The following is a 13917-nucleotide window of genomic DNA, read 5'->3' on the forward strand; positions in this document are numbered from 1 at the left end:
GTGCGGAGCTCCTTCAGTACTGACCCTCCGACAGTGCGGAGCTCCTTCAGTACTGACCCTCCGACAGTGCGGAGCTCCTTCAGTACTGACCCTCCGACAGTGCGGAGCTCCTTCAGTACTGACCCTCCGACAGTGCGGCGCTCCCTCAGTACTGACCCTCCGACAGCGCGGCCCTCCCTTGGCACCAACCCTCCAGCAATGTGGTGCTCAATTGATACTTGCGGTAAGGGATCAGGATAGGCGAGGGTACCTGGGTGTTTTTGGGGGGGGTGGGGGGGTTGTAGTTGGGGCAATGATCAGTGTCTGTGGAACCGTCACCAGATCAAACAAGGTGACTGACAGAGGGAAAAATTATTCCCAACCATGAAATACTTGCTCCCAATTGATCAGAGTGAATGTCTGATTTGGGTGTTGAATTTTTGGTTGTTTATTAATTATAGGCTGGCGTTAACCACACCTTCAGAACAGAGCAGTACCCAAAAAGAAAGTAGCACCTTGTGAAATCTCTCACATTGTACAACAACAATCCTTCAGGGCTCTCTGGGATCATCATGAACCAATTCCCAGTCACTGCATCATACAGCATAGGAGGAGGCCATTCAGCCCATCGTGCCTGTGCTGGGTCTTTGAAAGATCTATCCAATTAGTCCCACTACCCCTCCCCTGCTCTCTCTCCCCCACAGTCCTGCAAATTTCTCCTTTTCAAGTATTTATCCAATTCCCCCTTTTGAAAGTTCCTGTTGAATCTGCTTCCTCCGCGCTTTCAGATAACTCATTCTTGATAAGGCCTTGCAGCATTTAGAAAAATGTTTCCCTATGTCACCTCTAGTTGTTTGCCAATCACAAATCTATGTCCTAAAGAGTTTCTCCTTATTTACTCTATCCAAACCCTTCCTGATTTTGAACGCCTTGATTCAACCTCCCCCTTAACCTTCTTTGCTCTTAGGAGAACAATCCCAGCTTCTCTAGTCTCCACATTAACTGAAGTCCCTCATCCCTGAGAACATTTTAGTAAATCTCCTCCACACCCTCTGCAAGGCCTTGACATCCTTCCTAAATATGGGGCCCAGAATCGGACCGAATCCTCCAGCTGGGGCCTAATCCATGTTTTCTAAAGTCTGTCCATAATGAGACTTTGCTGGGGGCTATGAGAAAGGGTGGGGATAAGGATTCATTCTTTGATTGGCCGGCTGTGTCCCCCCACCCCCCCCCCGGGATCTGTACTGGGCCCTCAGTTTTTCACCAGAATTAGCAATGCCTTGGATGATGGAATAGAGTGTTATATATCCAGGTGAAAGGAGGTTAAGGCAACACTAAGTCGATGGGAGCAGGAAACTGCAAAGGGACATGGAAAGATTGAGTGACTGAGGAACACAGACAGAAAGACTAAAATGAGGAATTGAGAGATTATCCAATATGGACCCAGGAAAAATAAACTGGAATATTTTCCATATGGTGGGAACCTGAGGGATCCAGAGGATCTAAGTATAGAAATCGCTAAAAGATTGAATTCTCTACCTATCAACAAAGGGTATTGGAATATTGGCCCTTAATCCAACAGAATACAAAAGGTGGAAGTTATGTTTAAACTCTGCTTAGACTCCATCTGGAGTAACTGTGTTAGTCCTAGACACTGCACCTCAGGAAGGAGATATCAACTTTGGAATTATTAGGGTACAGTGCACCTTCACCAGGATGATCCTGGACTAAAAAGGTTGAATTACAAGGAGAGGTTGCATAAACTAGGCTTGTATTCCCTTGAGTTTAGGGGATTAAGGGGTAGATTAAAGGTTTCAATAGAGTTAATGGAGAGATATGGTTTCCGCTGGTGAGGGGTGGGTGGGGAGGGGAGTCCAGAACATGGGGCAGAACCTTAAAATGAGAGCCAGGCCATTCAGGGGTGATGTCAGGAAATACTTCTTCACACAAAGGGGAGTGGAAATCTGGAACTAGCTCCCCCAAAAAGCCGTCAAAGCTGGGGGTCATTAAAAAAAATGTCAAAACTGAGTTCGATAGATTTTTAGATTTTTTACTCAGTTCTGTTGAAGGGTCATGAGGACTCGAAACGTCAACTCTTTTCTTCTCCGCCGATGCTGCCAGACCTGCTGAGTTTTTCCAGGTAATTCTGTTTTTGTTTTTGATAGATTTTTGTTGGGTAAGGGGATTAAGCGTTATGGCACCAAGCCGGGTAGATGGTATTAAAATACAGATCAACTATGATCTAATCGAATGGTGGAACAGGATCGGGGGCTGAATGAGCTGAACTTGCAGAAAATGAGAGGGTTAATGCATTTCCTGTAATCAGTGTGTTTCGGAGTGATACTCTCACACCCACACAGTGAATGGACAAGTCCAGGCAACTCTCAAAGCAGCTCACATTACTCAGGAATTAACACCCTATCTCCGGGATAACTTGATGCAGCCTGAACTCCAAAGTCTTCATGAACATTTTACTCTCTCTGCCACTCTTGTCCTTGTGGATCCCAACTGGGGCATGTTTCCATGGTTCTCAGTCAATCGGCCCATCAGCAAGCCACCTCTGCTGTGAACACTGAACACAGGCAAAGTCGGGATCAGCTTTCAGTCCCCCAAAGTCCAACAGCCCACTGATGCCCACCTCTGCCCATCTATCCCCAGCACACAAGAGGGCCAGGGCCTTGTTGGTAGCCCCTCACCCAGCAAGGAATCAGCCTTTCAGGAGAGAGGGTACCTGCGGGGAGGTGCCAGGTAGCGTGGAGCCAATCATTTATACAACTGCATTTACCACCCGCGGATGACCCAAAACGCTTCTCAGACAATTAAATAGTTTTGAAGCAGGGTCACTGTTGTAGTGCATGAAACACAGCAGATCAGTTGTGCATATCAAGATCCCACAAACAGCAATGTGATAATGACCCAGATCATCTGTTTTTAGTGATGTTGGGTGAGGGATAAATATTGGCCCCAGGACACCAGGGAGAACTCCCCCCTGCTCTTCTTCCAATAGTGGCCGTGGGATCTTTTTATTCCTACCAGAGAGGACAGATGGGGCATCGGTTTAATATTTCACCTCAATGACAGCACCTCCGACAGTGCGGCACTCCCTCGGCACTGACCCTCCGACAGCGCAGCGCTCCCTCAGTACTGACCCTCCAACAGTGCGGCGCTCCCTCAGTACTGACCCTCCGACAGTGCGGCGCTCCCTCTGCACTGACCCTCCGACAGTGCAGCGCTCCCTCAGGACTGAGCCTCCGACAGTGCGGCGCTCCCTCAGCACTGACCCTCCGACAGTACGGCGCTCCCTCAGCACTGACCCTCCGACAGTGCAGCGCTCCCTCGGGACAGAGCCTCCGACAGTGCAGCGCTCCCTCGGGACAAAGCCTCCGACAGTGCAGCGCTCCCTCGGGACAGAGCCTCCGACAGTGCAGCGCTCCCTCGGGACAGAGCCTCCGACAGTGCGGCGCTCCCTCGGGACAGAGCCTCCGACAGTGCGGCGCTCCCTCGGGACTCACCCTTCCACTGTACAGTGCTCGCTCAGCATTGACTGTTGTGGGGTGTTGGTTACATCTCAGTAGGTTTGAAGTCTTTAGCAGGTTAACTGTAGGTCTTTATTGACGACAAGAACCATTTACAAATAGTAAAGGGTACAAGCTGGGGGCTGTCTCCACGCTTAGGTCTGCACATGGCTCTGTCCAACACCACACTGACCCTAGCTGCAGTTCATGTGCTTTCTAACATCACTCTGTGGGCAGTACTGTACTCAGTCCCACATCAAACCTATATGTGCCAGACCCTTACACTACACCTCTGTCCAAGTCTTTATCCAATGTATTTTAAGTGTTAAAGATTACGTTATGTCTTTCATTGTTATGATTGTCATATAGGTATGTTCCGTCCACAAAAAGCAGGGCAAATCCAACCTGGCCAATTACCGCCCCATCAGTCTTCACTCGATCATCAGTAAAGTGATGGAAGGGCACATCAACAGTGCTATCAAGCGGCACTTGCTTAGCAAAACCTGCTCACTGATGCCCAGTTTGGGTTCTGCCAGGGCCATTCAGCTTCTGACCTCGTTACAGCCTTGGTTCAAACATGGACAAAAGAGCTGAACTCCCGAGGTGAGATGAGAGTGACTGCCCTTAACCTCAAGGCAGTGTTTGACTGAATGTGGCATCAAGGAGCCCTAGCAAAACTGGAGTCAATGGGAATCAGGGGGAAAACTCTGCTGGTTGGAGTCATACCTAGCACAGAGGAAGATGGCTGTGGCTGTTGGAGGTCAATCAACTTGGTTCAAGGACATCACTACAGGAGTTCCTCAGGGTAGTGTCCTGGGCCCAACCAGCTCCAGCAGTTTCATCAATGATCTTCCTTCCATCATAAGTTCAGAAATGGAGATGTTAACTGATGATTGCACAATATTCAACACCATTCATGACTCCTCAGATCCTGAAGCAGTCGATGTCCAAATGCAGCAAGACCTGGACAATATCCAGGCTTGAGATGACAAGTAGCAAGTAACATTCGCGCCTCACAAGTGCCTGGCAATGACCATCTCCAACAAGAGAGAATCTAACCACTTCCCCATGACGTTCAGTGGCATTACCATCGCTGAATCCCCCACTATCAACATTTTAAGGGTTACCACTGACCAGAAACTGAACTGGACTAGCCATATAAATACTGTGACTGCAGGATCAGGTCAGAGGCTAGGAATCCTGTGGCGAGTATCTCACCTCCTGACTCCCCAAAGCCTGTTCACCATCTCCTGTCACGACTCAGTGGGGATAGTGCACTGTAATATCGACTCAGTGGGGATAGTGCACTGTAATATCGACTCAGTGGGGACAGTGCGCTGTAATATCGACTCAGTGGGGACAGTGCGCTGTAATATCGACTCAGTGGGGATAGTGCACTGTAATATCGACTCAGTGGGGACAGTGCACTGTAATATCGACTCAGTGGGGACAGTGCGCTGTAATATCGACTCAGTGGGGATAGTGCGCTGTAATATCGACTCAGTGGGGATAGTGCACTGTAATATCGACTCAGTGGGGATAGTGCACTGTAATATCGACTCAGTGGGGATAGTGCGCTGTAATATCGACTCAGTGGGGATAGTGCGCTGTAATATCGACTCAGTGGGGACAGTGCACTGTAATATCGACTCAGTGGGGACAGTGCACTGTAATATCGACTCAGTGGGGACAGTGCGCTGTAATATCGACTCAGTGGGGATAGTGCACTGTAATATCGACTCAGTGGGGATAGTGCACTGTAGTATCGACTCAGTGGGGATAGTGCACTGTAATATCGACTCAGTGGGGATAGTGCGCTGTAATATCGAGCCCCACTGTTCCCTGAGCCACAACAAATGTGAAAAGTTTAACCAAACCGCCAGATTGCCCCAATTCTAACTAACTGTATAATTTAGGATAACAGAATATGAGCACCAGGTTTGTAAACTTCATAAGTAAACAACTATTTATTGAACAAATTGTCTTTAACTAGTGGCAAAAGAAAGAAATATGAATGCTAACTTCTAACACTATAACTTAAACTCTACCCCCTTCTTAAATCCCTATACACACACACACAAGACACACAAAACAAGGATTTTACGGGTGGGATACAACAGTTCAGTAGCACCAATCCGGAGTACAGGATTCGATGGGTTGATTTTAATTGATGCCTTTCAGTTCTTGTTGATGGCACTATGTGGTCTTCCAGTACTTTCAGTCTGTTGTTCACTGGTTGAGCACTTGCCTTTCAATGTCTCTAACAGTGATTTTCCCCTTTGTCTCTTGACAGAGGTTTTCAGAGAGAGAGCTGGTTATAGAGAGATGAGGAGAAAAAAAACAGCTAACTATTATTGTGGAATTACTGGAATATTCCACACACAGGAGAAAGAGGTTTTAGGTCTTATTCCTTTCAGGCCAGAAGCTATTCTGCTGCGCTCAGACAAAACCTGGTCAGGTGCCAATTAAATGCTGTTGTCAGGCAGCTCCCTTGGTCTAGGACTCCTCTCCAGCACCATCCTGTCTTTCATGGCACACTCTGTTCCAGGACTGCAACATTGTATATATCTCTCATCCTGTTCCAGTAGACATGTCTTTCAACTGCAGCCATTGTAATTTTACCACAGTCCAACAGAAAATAAAAAGATATGTTCCTTACACTACAAGACACAAGTCAGAAGTGTGATGGAATACTCTCCACATGCCTGGATGAGTGCAGCTCCAACAACACTCAAGAAGCTCAACACCATCCAGGACAAAGCAGCCCGCTTGATTGGCACCCCATCCATGAAGCTCAACATTTACTCCCTGCACTGCCGATGCACAGTAGCAGCAGTGTGTACCATCTACCAGATGCACTGCAGGAACTCACCAATGCTCCTTAGCACCTTCCAAACCCACGTCTGCTACCATTTAGAAGGGCAAGGACAGCAGATAGATGGGAACACCAACACCTGGAAGTTCTCCTCCAAGCCACTCACCATGTTGACTTGGAGATATATTGCCGTTCCTTCACTGTCGCTGGGTCAAATTCCTGAAACTCCCTTCCTAACAGCACTGTGGGTGTACCTACACCACATGGACTGCAGCGGTTCAAGAAGGCAGCTCACCACCACCTTCTGAAGGGCAATTAGGGATGGGCAATAAATGCTGGCCCAGCCAGCAATGCCCAAATCCCATGAACGAATGAAAAAAAGATCTATATTGTCATTACTACATTATCACTACCCCATCTCACACCTTTAAATCCTTGAATTCACAGATTCAGGTGTGTCACATCTCACTCGCACTACTGTTGGAGGAGTGGTAGGCTCTGTTGCTGCTGGTTCTTTCCATAGGCTTGGAGATTGTTCTTGCATCCAGGTATGTTTTCATCCTTTTCTTCCATTCCTTCACGTTTAGCTGTTGCGTTGGTCAGTGGTTACTACCCTAACTCGTTTCTTGAGGGGTGGACAATCATTGTATTCATCTCCTTGTCATTTCTTTCACTTCTTCCATTATTGTGTGGGTCGTGGCGATGTCCTCTGTGATGGAGGATGAGCTTTAGTGATGCACTCACCTCTACGTTTCACTGTCGGCAATGGACGGCTGCTACCAGGTTCCAGCATCTTTTGTGGATTTGGGATGCTGGTTGGGAGTTGTAGCATATGTTCAGTGGTTGCAGGGCTACACAGGCATCTCTGCTCAACAGAGAGAAAGGTTGGCCTTGGATGACATCAGCTTGAAGATTTGTTTGCCGCCATCACTTAGTGGTTCTAGAATCATGCCTATGACCGGAAGTCGGATTCCTCAGGGCCCACAGAGTGGTGTGTCTGTTGTTTGAAAGCAGAGGTCTCCCAGCCACGGTTCTTTGTCCAAGAGGGCTGTTACGCTGGCTCCTGTGTTGGATTTAAAATTTGTTAAATGGCCATCAAATAAAATGAGAAACCAAGATCTTTGACCTCACCCAGGAAGCATGGCTGTGTCTCTTCCAGGCTTGCACTCTCCACCTCGTGGATGATCTTTGGGCCTTTTGTGCATTTGAGTTTTTGCCCTGCACAGTTTGCCACAGTGCTCAATCTTGGTGCACTGAAAGTATTGGGCTGAAATTGCAGGACATTGATCTCGCCTGAGGGTGTGCTTTGCTCCACAGCTTTGGCATGGTCACTCTGCTGGCCAGTTTGGCTATTGCTTTCCTTGGCCTGGAGCAACCCTGTGTCTTTGTTGCTTAACCAGCTGAACCTGTGGGTTTGCCTCTGCACCACAGTTTAATTTCACCCCTTAAAACAGTTCTGTGCTGCTCACGGAGTTCTGACTGCCTAAATATCTGGGTTGCCTTTTCCAGAGTTAGATCATCCTTTGCTTGCACGAGATCAGAGAGTGCGTCGTCTGCTACTCCTAGCACTATTCTGTCTTGGATGAGTTCTGATTTTAAATCACTGTGCTTGCAACCTTCTGCCATCCTGTACAGATCATTGATGAATGAATCAACAGGTTTTCCTGGCTGTTGGTCTCTCTTATTGAACTTAGCTCTTTCGAGTATTTCATTGCTTCTCGGGTTAAAATAAATTTTGAATGATTTTAGTATGTCTTCAAATTTTGAAGATGATTCATTCATTCCCTGTCTTGCAATAATGTTGTCCACAATCGGGCCGACCGAGTAAAGCAGCTTCTGCCTTTTTATTTAAACCTGAAGCGATGCTGTATCTTTGGAATCTTTTCCTCCAAAGTCCCCAATTTTGTGATTGATCTGGACCTTGGATTAGTCTGAGTTGACTTGGAAGTTTGGAATTCTGATCCATGTTCAAAATTTTAAAAGTCTATGTACTGCTTTAAGAGCAGTCTGAATTCCAAGGTGATGTTACACTTCACTCTGAGATAAAGGGATTTCCTGTGCTTGCCAGTTTTGGTGGGCTCCAGTGTTCCAGGCCTCCTGTGTTCACAGCATTTTACTTTTTTGACTCGCGAATCCATCAAATTCTAGCGTTTTCTTGCCTTTAGCTGGTTTAAAAAGTCGCGATTCTCCTGGATTACTTAATTAATGATTTTTTTTTTTCTATTTCGGAGTGAGCTCGGATGTATGCCGACTTGGGGATCAGGTTTAGTGATGGGTTTTTCTCAATCTGAGCTTCTGACTCTGAATTATTTAAAGATTTCTCAGGACTTGCTGTAGCCTGGAATTTTAAAAGATTTAGCCCTCCCTGCCCACTCAGCATTCTGGGATTTGAAGTTGGATTTCTAAATGAGCTGCAATAGTCTTCTGCTCCAGTGTGGAATTTAAAATTTCTGCCTTAAGCTTCCAAGCCTTTCTTTGGAGCATTTTCCTGACAATTTTTCCTCAGCGCCTCACTTCTGGAGCTTCTTTTCAGGTCAGAATAGTTTTTTTTTCTTAGTCTTGCAGCATTTCGGTTTGTCCCTGCATTTTAGTGAGGTTTTTGGGGTTTTCCCTTCCATGAGCTGCCACTATGTTGTCGGGTGTTGGTTACATCTCGGTAGGTTTGAAGCCTTTAGCAGGTTAACTGTAGGTCTTTATTAATGATGAGAACTATTTACAAAAGACGGTACAAGCTGGGAGCTGTCTCTATGCGGCTCTGTCCAAAACAACACTGACCCTGGCTATGGGTCATGTGCTTTCTTATATCACTCTGTGGGCGGTACTGTACTCAGTCCCACAATAACCCTACATCTGCCAGACCCTTATCTACACTGACCCTCCAAAAATGCAGCGCTCCCGCAGTACTGGCCCTTCGCTATTGCTCCTTCAGTACTAGCATTGGGAATATCGGCATGGTTCATGGGGCTCAAATACCTGATGTTCTGATTCCGCCATGAGAGAGAGATACTCATTCAGCAGGGAGCTTGAAAGCCAGAGATAAAGTATAGACAAGAGGATTTGGGGCTCTGCTGCTTTCTGTTCACCCAGGACAATAAAACAATCCCAATGGACTAAACCCCTTCCCATCGAAATAACAGAATTCTGCTCAACAATTTTCAACACTCACCCGTTAACTGCCCAGATCCCCACACCTAGGCTTGAACCTCAGACAGTCACACATTGCAGAGACTGTGCACTTCTCAGAACAGGAAGAGTGATTCATCTTGTTTTCATTTCTACTGAATCGCTTCATTGTGTCACAAATATTTGACCGCTGGTTAACTTTATTTATCAGCCTCTATTCCAAGACTAACTCTCCTGTTGTTGTTGTTTGTCAGTCACTGCACTGTGGGCCCTGCCAGTAACTCCACACAATGAAATTTCAGCCAAACCAAGCATACTGAAAGTGGCCTGCAGACAGGAAGCTCAAAACTCACATCTGCTGTACAACTCTCACCCCCCCCAACCCCCAGTCACCACGAGAACTAAACCACTTTTTAATCCAACCCGCTCTCTGAATCTTGCTTCCGCTGCATGACCAGCTACCATTTCTTCTTCCTATACAGTCAGTTCTCCTCCTCACACAGATCCCTATATTCCCCATTTTACTTCCCTATCTCTGTAACCTTTACTCCAAGCTTGACAACCCTACACAATCTCCTTTGAATCTCTTCACTTCCCATTTGAATTGCTGCACCATTGGTGGCTGTGCTCTACCTGGACCCTGAGCTCTGGAATTCCATCCCTAAACATCTCCAACTCCCTTTCCTCCTATGTGACACTGGTTGAAACCTAATTCTTTGACCAAGATTTTGGTCACTTCTCTCAAGATCTCTTTTTGTGGCTGGATGTCACTTTATTTCTCCAATAACGTGCATGTGAAGGGCCTTGAGACATTTTACCACGCTAAAGGCGCTATATAAATGCAAGTTGTTCAGTGGATGCTGAATCCTTTGGCGCCTCTCCTATACATGTGGAAAGTTATCTCTCAACATCATGGAAATGAGTTATTGCTAAACCTTTATAATCACTGGGGTTAGGCCCCATCTGCAGAATTGTGTCCCACACTTTAGAAAGGATGTCAAGGTCTTGGAGAGGGTGCGGAGGAGATTTACTATGATATTCCCAGGGATAAGGGACTTCAGTTGTGAAGAGACTGGAGAAGCTGGGATCGTTCTCCTTAGAACAGAGAAGTTAAGGGGGATTTAAATGAGGGGTTTTGCAAGAGTAAATAAGGAGAAGCTGTTCCCAGTGGCACGTGGCTTGGGAACCTGAGGTACACAATTGAAGGGAATCGGTAAAATAACCAGAGCTGAATTGCTTTACACAGCGAGTTGCTGTGCTCTGGACCACGTGACACAATTGGTGGGGCGGAGGGGGGGGGAAAGAGGTGGGTGTGAGTGAGAGACAGAGAGTCTGCAGAAACTAGTGAGGGCTCAGTCAGCAGCCTACGTGTGGTTAGAGGAGGAGGACGATGACGAGATGAGTATGAAGAACATTTCAAGTTTTGTACATTCACTTCAACCCACTCACTGCTTGCAGTGAGAAAGCAAACTAACAGATCCCATCAAACCCCACACTCTTACTCTGTAGTTGCAGTGCTTTGGGAAAAGTGCCATGGCCTGTCTACACCGTGTAGGCACAAAAACTCCTTCCATCTATACACTGCCTTTACCATGGGGAAACAACCCAAGGCACATCACATGAGCCTCAGGCAGGCAAACATTAGACACACCCATATATTTAGGGACACCACAAATAACATCAAAAAGGTAAGATTTAAGGAGCATTTTGGGGGTGGGGGGAGAGGAGAAACAAAGAGAGAGAGTTGTAGCAGCTGGAGGAGGTTACAGAGATAGGGAGGGTTGTAGGGGCTGGAGGAGGTTACTGAGATAGGGAGGGGTGTAGGGGCTGGAGGAGGTTACAGAGATAGGGAGGGTTGTAGGGGCTGGAGGATGTTACAGAGATAGGGAGGGGTGTAGGGGCTGGAGGTGGTTACAGAGATAGGGAGGGTTGTAGGGGCTGGAGGAGGTTACAGAGATAGGGAGGGTTGTTGGGGCTGGAGGAGGTTACAGAGATAGGGAGGGTTGTGGGGGCTCGAGGAGGTTATAGAGATAGGGAGGGTTGTAGGGGCTGGAGGAGGTAACAGAGACAGGGAGGTGTGGAGGAGCTGGAGGAGGTTACAGAGATAGGGAGGGTTGTAGGGGCTGGAGGAGGTTACATAGATAGGGTTGTGGGGGCTGGAGGAGGTTACAGAGATAGGGAGGGTTGTATCAGCTGAAGGAGGTTACAGAGATAGGAAGAGTTGTAGGGGCTGGAGGAGGTTACAGAGATAGGGAGGGTTGTAGAAGCTGGAAGAGGTTACAGAGATAGGAAGAGTTGTAGGGGCTGGAGGAGGTTACAGAGATAGGGAAGGTTGTAGGAGCTGGTGGAGGTTACAGAGATAGGGAAGGTTGTAGGGGCTGGAGGAGGTTACAGGGATAGAGAGGGCTGTCGGGGCTGGAGGAGGTTACAGAGATAGGGATGGGTGTAGGAGCTGGAGGAGGTTACAGAGATAGAGAGGGTTGTAGGGGCTGGAGGAGGTTACTGAGATAGGGAGGGTTTTAGGGGCTGGAAGGGATTACAGAGATAGGGAGGGTTGAAGGGCTTGGAGGAGGATACTGAGATAGGGAGGGCTGTAGGAACTGGTGGAGGTTACAGAGATAGGGAGGGTTGAAGGGGTTGGAGGAGGTTTCTGAGATCGGGAGGGTTTTAGGGGCTGGGGGAGGTTACAGAGATAGGGAGGGTTGTTGGGGCTGGAGGAGGTTACAGAGATAGGGAGGGTTGTTGGGGCTGGAGGAGGTTACAGAGATGGGGAGGGGTGTAGGGGCTGGAGGTGGTTACAGAGATAGGGAGGGTTGTAGGGGCTGGAGGAGGTTACAGAGATAGGGAGGGTTGTAGGGGCTGGAGGAGGTTACAGAGATAGGGAGGGTTGTAGGGGCTGGAGGAGGTTACAGAGATAGGGAGGGTTGTAGAGCCTGGAGGAGGTTACAGAGATAGGGAGGGTTGAAGAGGTTGGAGGAGGTTTCTGAGATCGGGAGGGTTCTAGGGGCTGGGGGAGGTTACAGACATAGGGAGGGTTGTAGGTTACAGAGATAGGGAAGGTTGTAGAGGCTGAAGGAGGTTACAGAGATAGGGAAGGTTGTAGGAGCTGGTGGAGGTTACAGAGATAGGGAGGGTTGTAGGTTACAGAGATAGGCAAGGTTGTAGGGGCTGGAGGAGGTTACAGAGATAGGGAGAGTTGTAGGGGCTGGAGGAGGTTACAGAGATAGGGAGAGTTGTAGGGGCTGGAGGAGGTTACAGAGATAGGGAGGGTTGTAGGGGCTGGAGGAGGTTACAGGGTTAGGGAGGGTTGTAGAGGCTGGAGGAGGTTACAGAGATAGGGAGGGTTATAGGGGCTGGAGGAGGTTACAGAGATAGGGAGGGTTGTTGGGGCTGGAGGAGGTTACAGAGATAGGGAGGGTTGTAGGGGCTGGAGGAGGTTACAGAGATAGGGAGGGTTGTAGGGGCTGGAGGAGGTTACAGAGATAGGGAGGGTTGTAGGGGCTGGAGGAGGTTACAGAGATAGGGAGGGTTGTAGGGGCTGGAGGAGGTTACGGAGATAGGGAGGGTTGTAGGGGCTGGAGGAGGTTACAGAGATAGGGAGGGTTGTAGGGGCTGGAGGAGGTTACAGAGATAGGGAGGGTTGTAGGGGCTGGAGGAGGTTACATAGATAGGGAGGGTTGTAGGGGCTGGAGGAGGTTACAGAGATAGGGAGGGTGGTAGGGGCTGGAGGAGGTTACAGAGATAGGGAGGGTTGTAGGGGCTGGAGGAGGTTACAGAGATAGGGAAGGGGTGTAGAGGCTGGAGGAAGTTACAGAGATAGGGAGGGGTGTAGGGGCTGGAGGAGGTTACAGAGATAGGGAGGGTTGTAGGGGCTGGAGGAGGTTACAGAGATAGGGAGGGGTGTAGGGACTGGAGGAGGTTACAGAGATAGGGATGGATTTAGGTTACAGAGATGGGGAGGGAGTGAACGGATTTGAAAGCAAAGTGATAATTTGAAAGTCGAGGGTAATAGGTGGATGGGACTGGGTGCAAGTTAGGATACAGGTTGAAGAGTAGTAGTTGAACTGGAGTTTAAGCTAGAGCTAGGTGGAAGAACAACTATGCCCAGTTAAAAGCACATCTGGGACCTGGTTTTTAAGTCTTCTGCACCTCCAGCCTTGCAGAGGCCATTTCTAGACTGCAAATGTTAGCTTATTATTAACTGACAGAGAGGATCCCCAACACCGTACCACCCGGGCTTTCACGGACTCTCAGTTCAAAGAGGTGCAGTACTGAGGGAGCGCTGTGCCTTCGCGAGGTCGAGTGCCGAGGGAGCGCTGTGCCTTCGCGAGGTCGAGTGCCGAGGGAGCGCTGTGCCTTCGCGAGGTCGAGTGCCGAGGGAGCGCTGTGCCTTCGCGAGGTCGAGTGCCGAGGGAGTGCTGTGCCTTCGCGAGGTCGAGTGCCGAGGGAGCGCTGTGCCTTCGTGAGGTCGAGTGCCGAGGGAGC

At 48.5% G+C, this 13917-nt stretch overlaps 1 protein-coding gene across 2 annotated transcripts in view; it reads right to left on the minus strand.

The window, feature by feature from the left end:
* Nucleotides 1-13917, minus strand: part of eml3 (EMAP like 3) — an 88794-nt gene that overhangs the window by 52915 nt on the left and 21962 nt on the right. The window lies entirely within an intron of this gene.

This window comes from Cetorhinus maximus, unplaced genomic scaffold (genome assembly GCF_964194155.1).
Source record: "Cetorhinus maximus unplaced genomic scaffold, sCetMax3.hap1.1 HAP1_SCAFFOLD_140, whole genome shotgun sequence".
In the NCBI taxonomy this organism is placed as follows: Eukaryota; Metazoa; Chordata; class Chondrichthyes; order Lamniformes; family Cetorhinidae; genus Cetorhinus; species Cetorhinus maximus.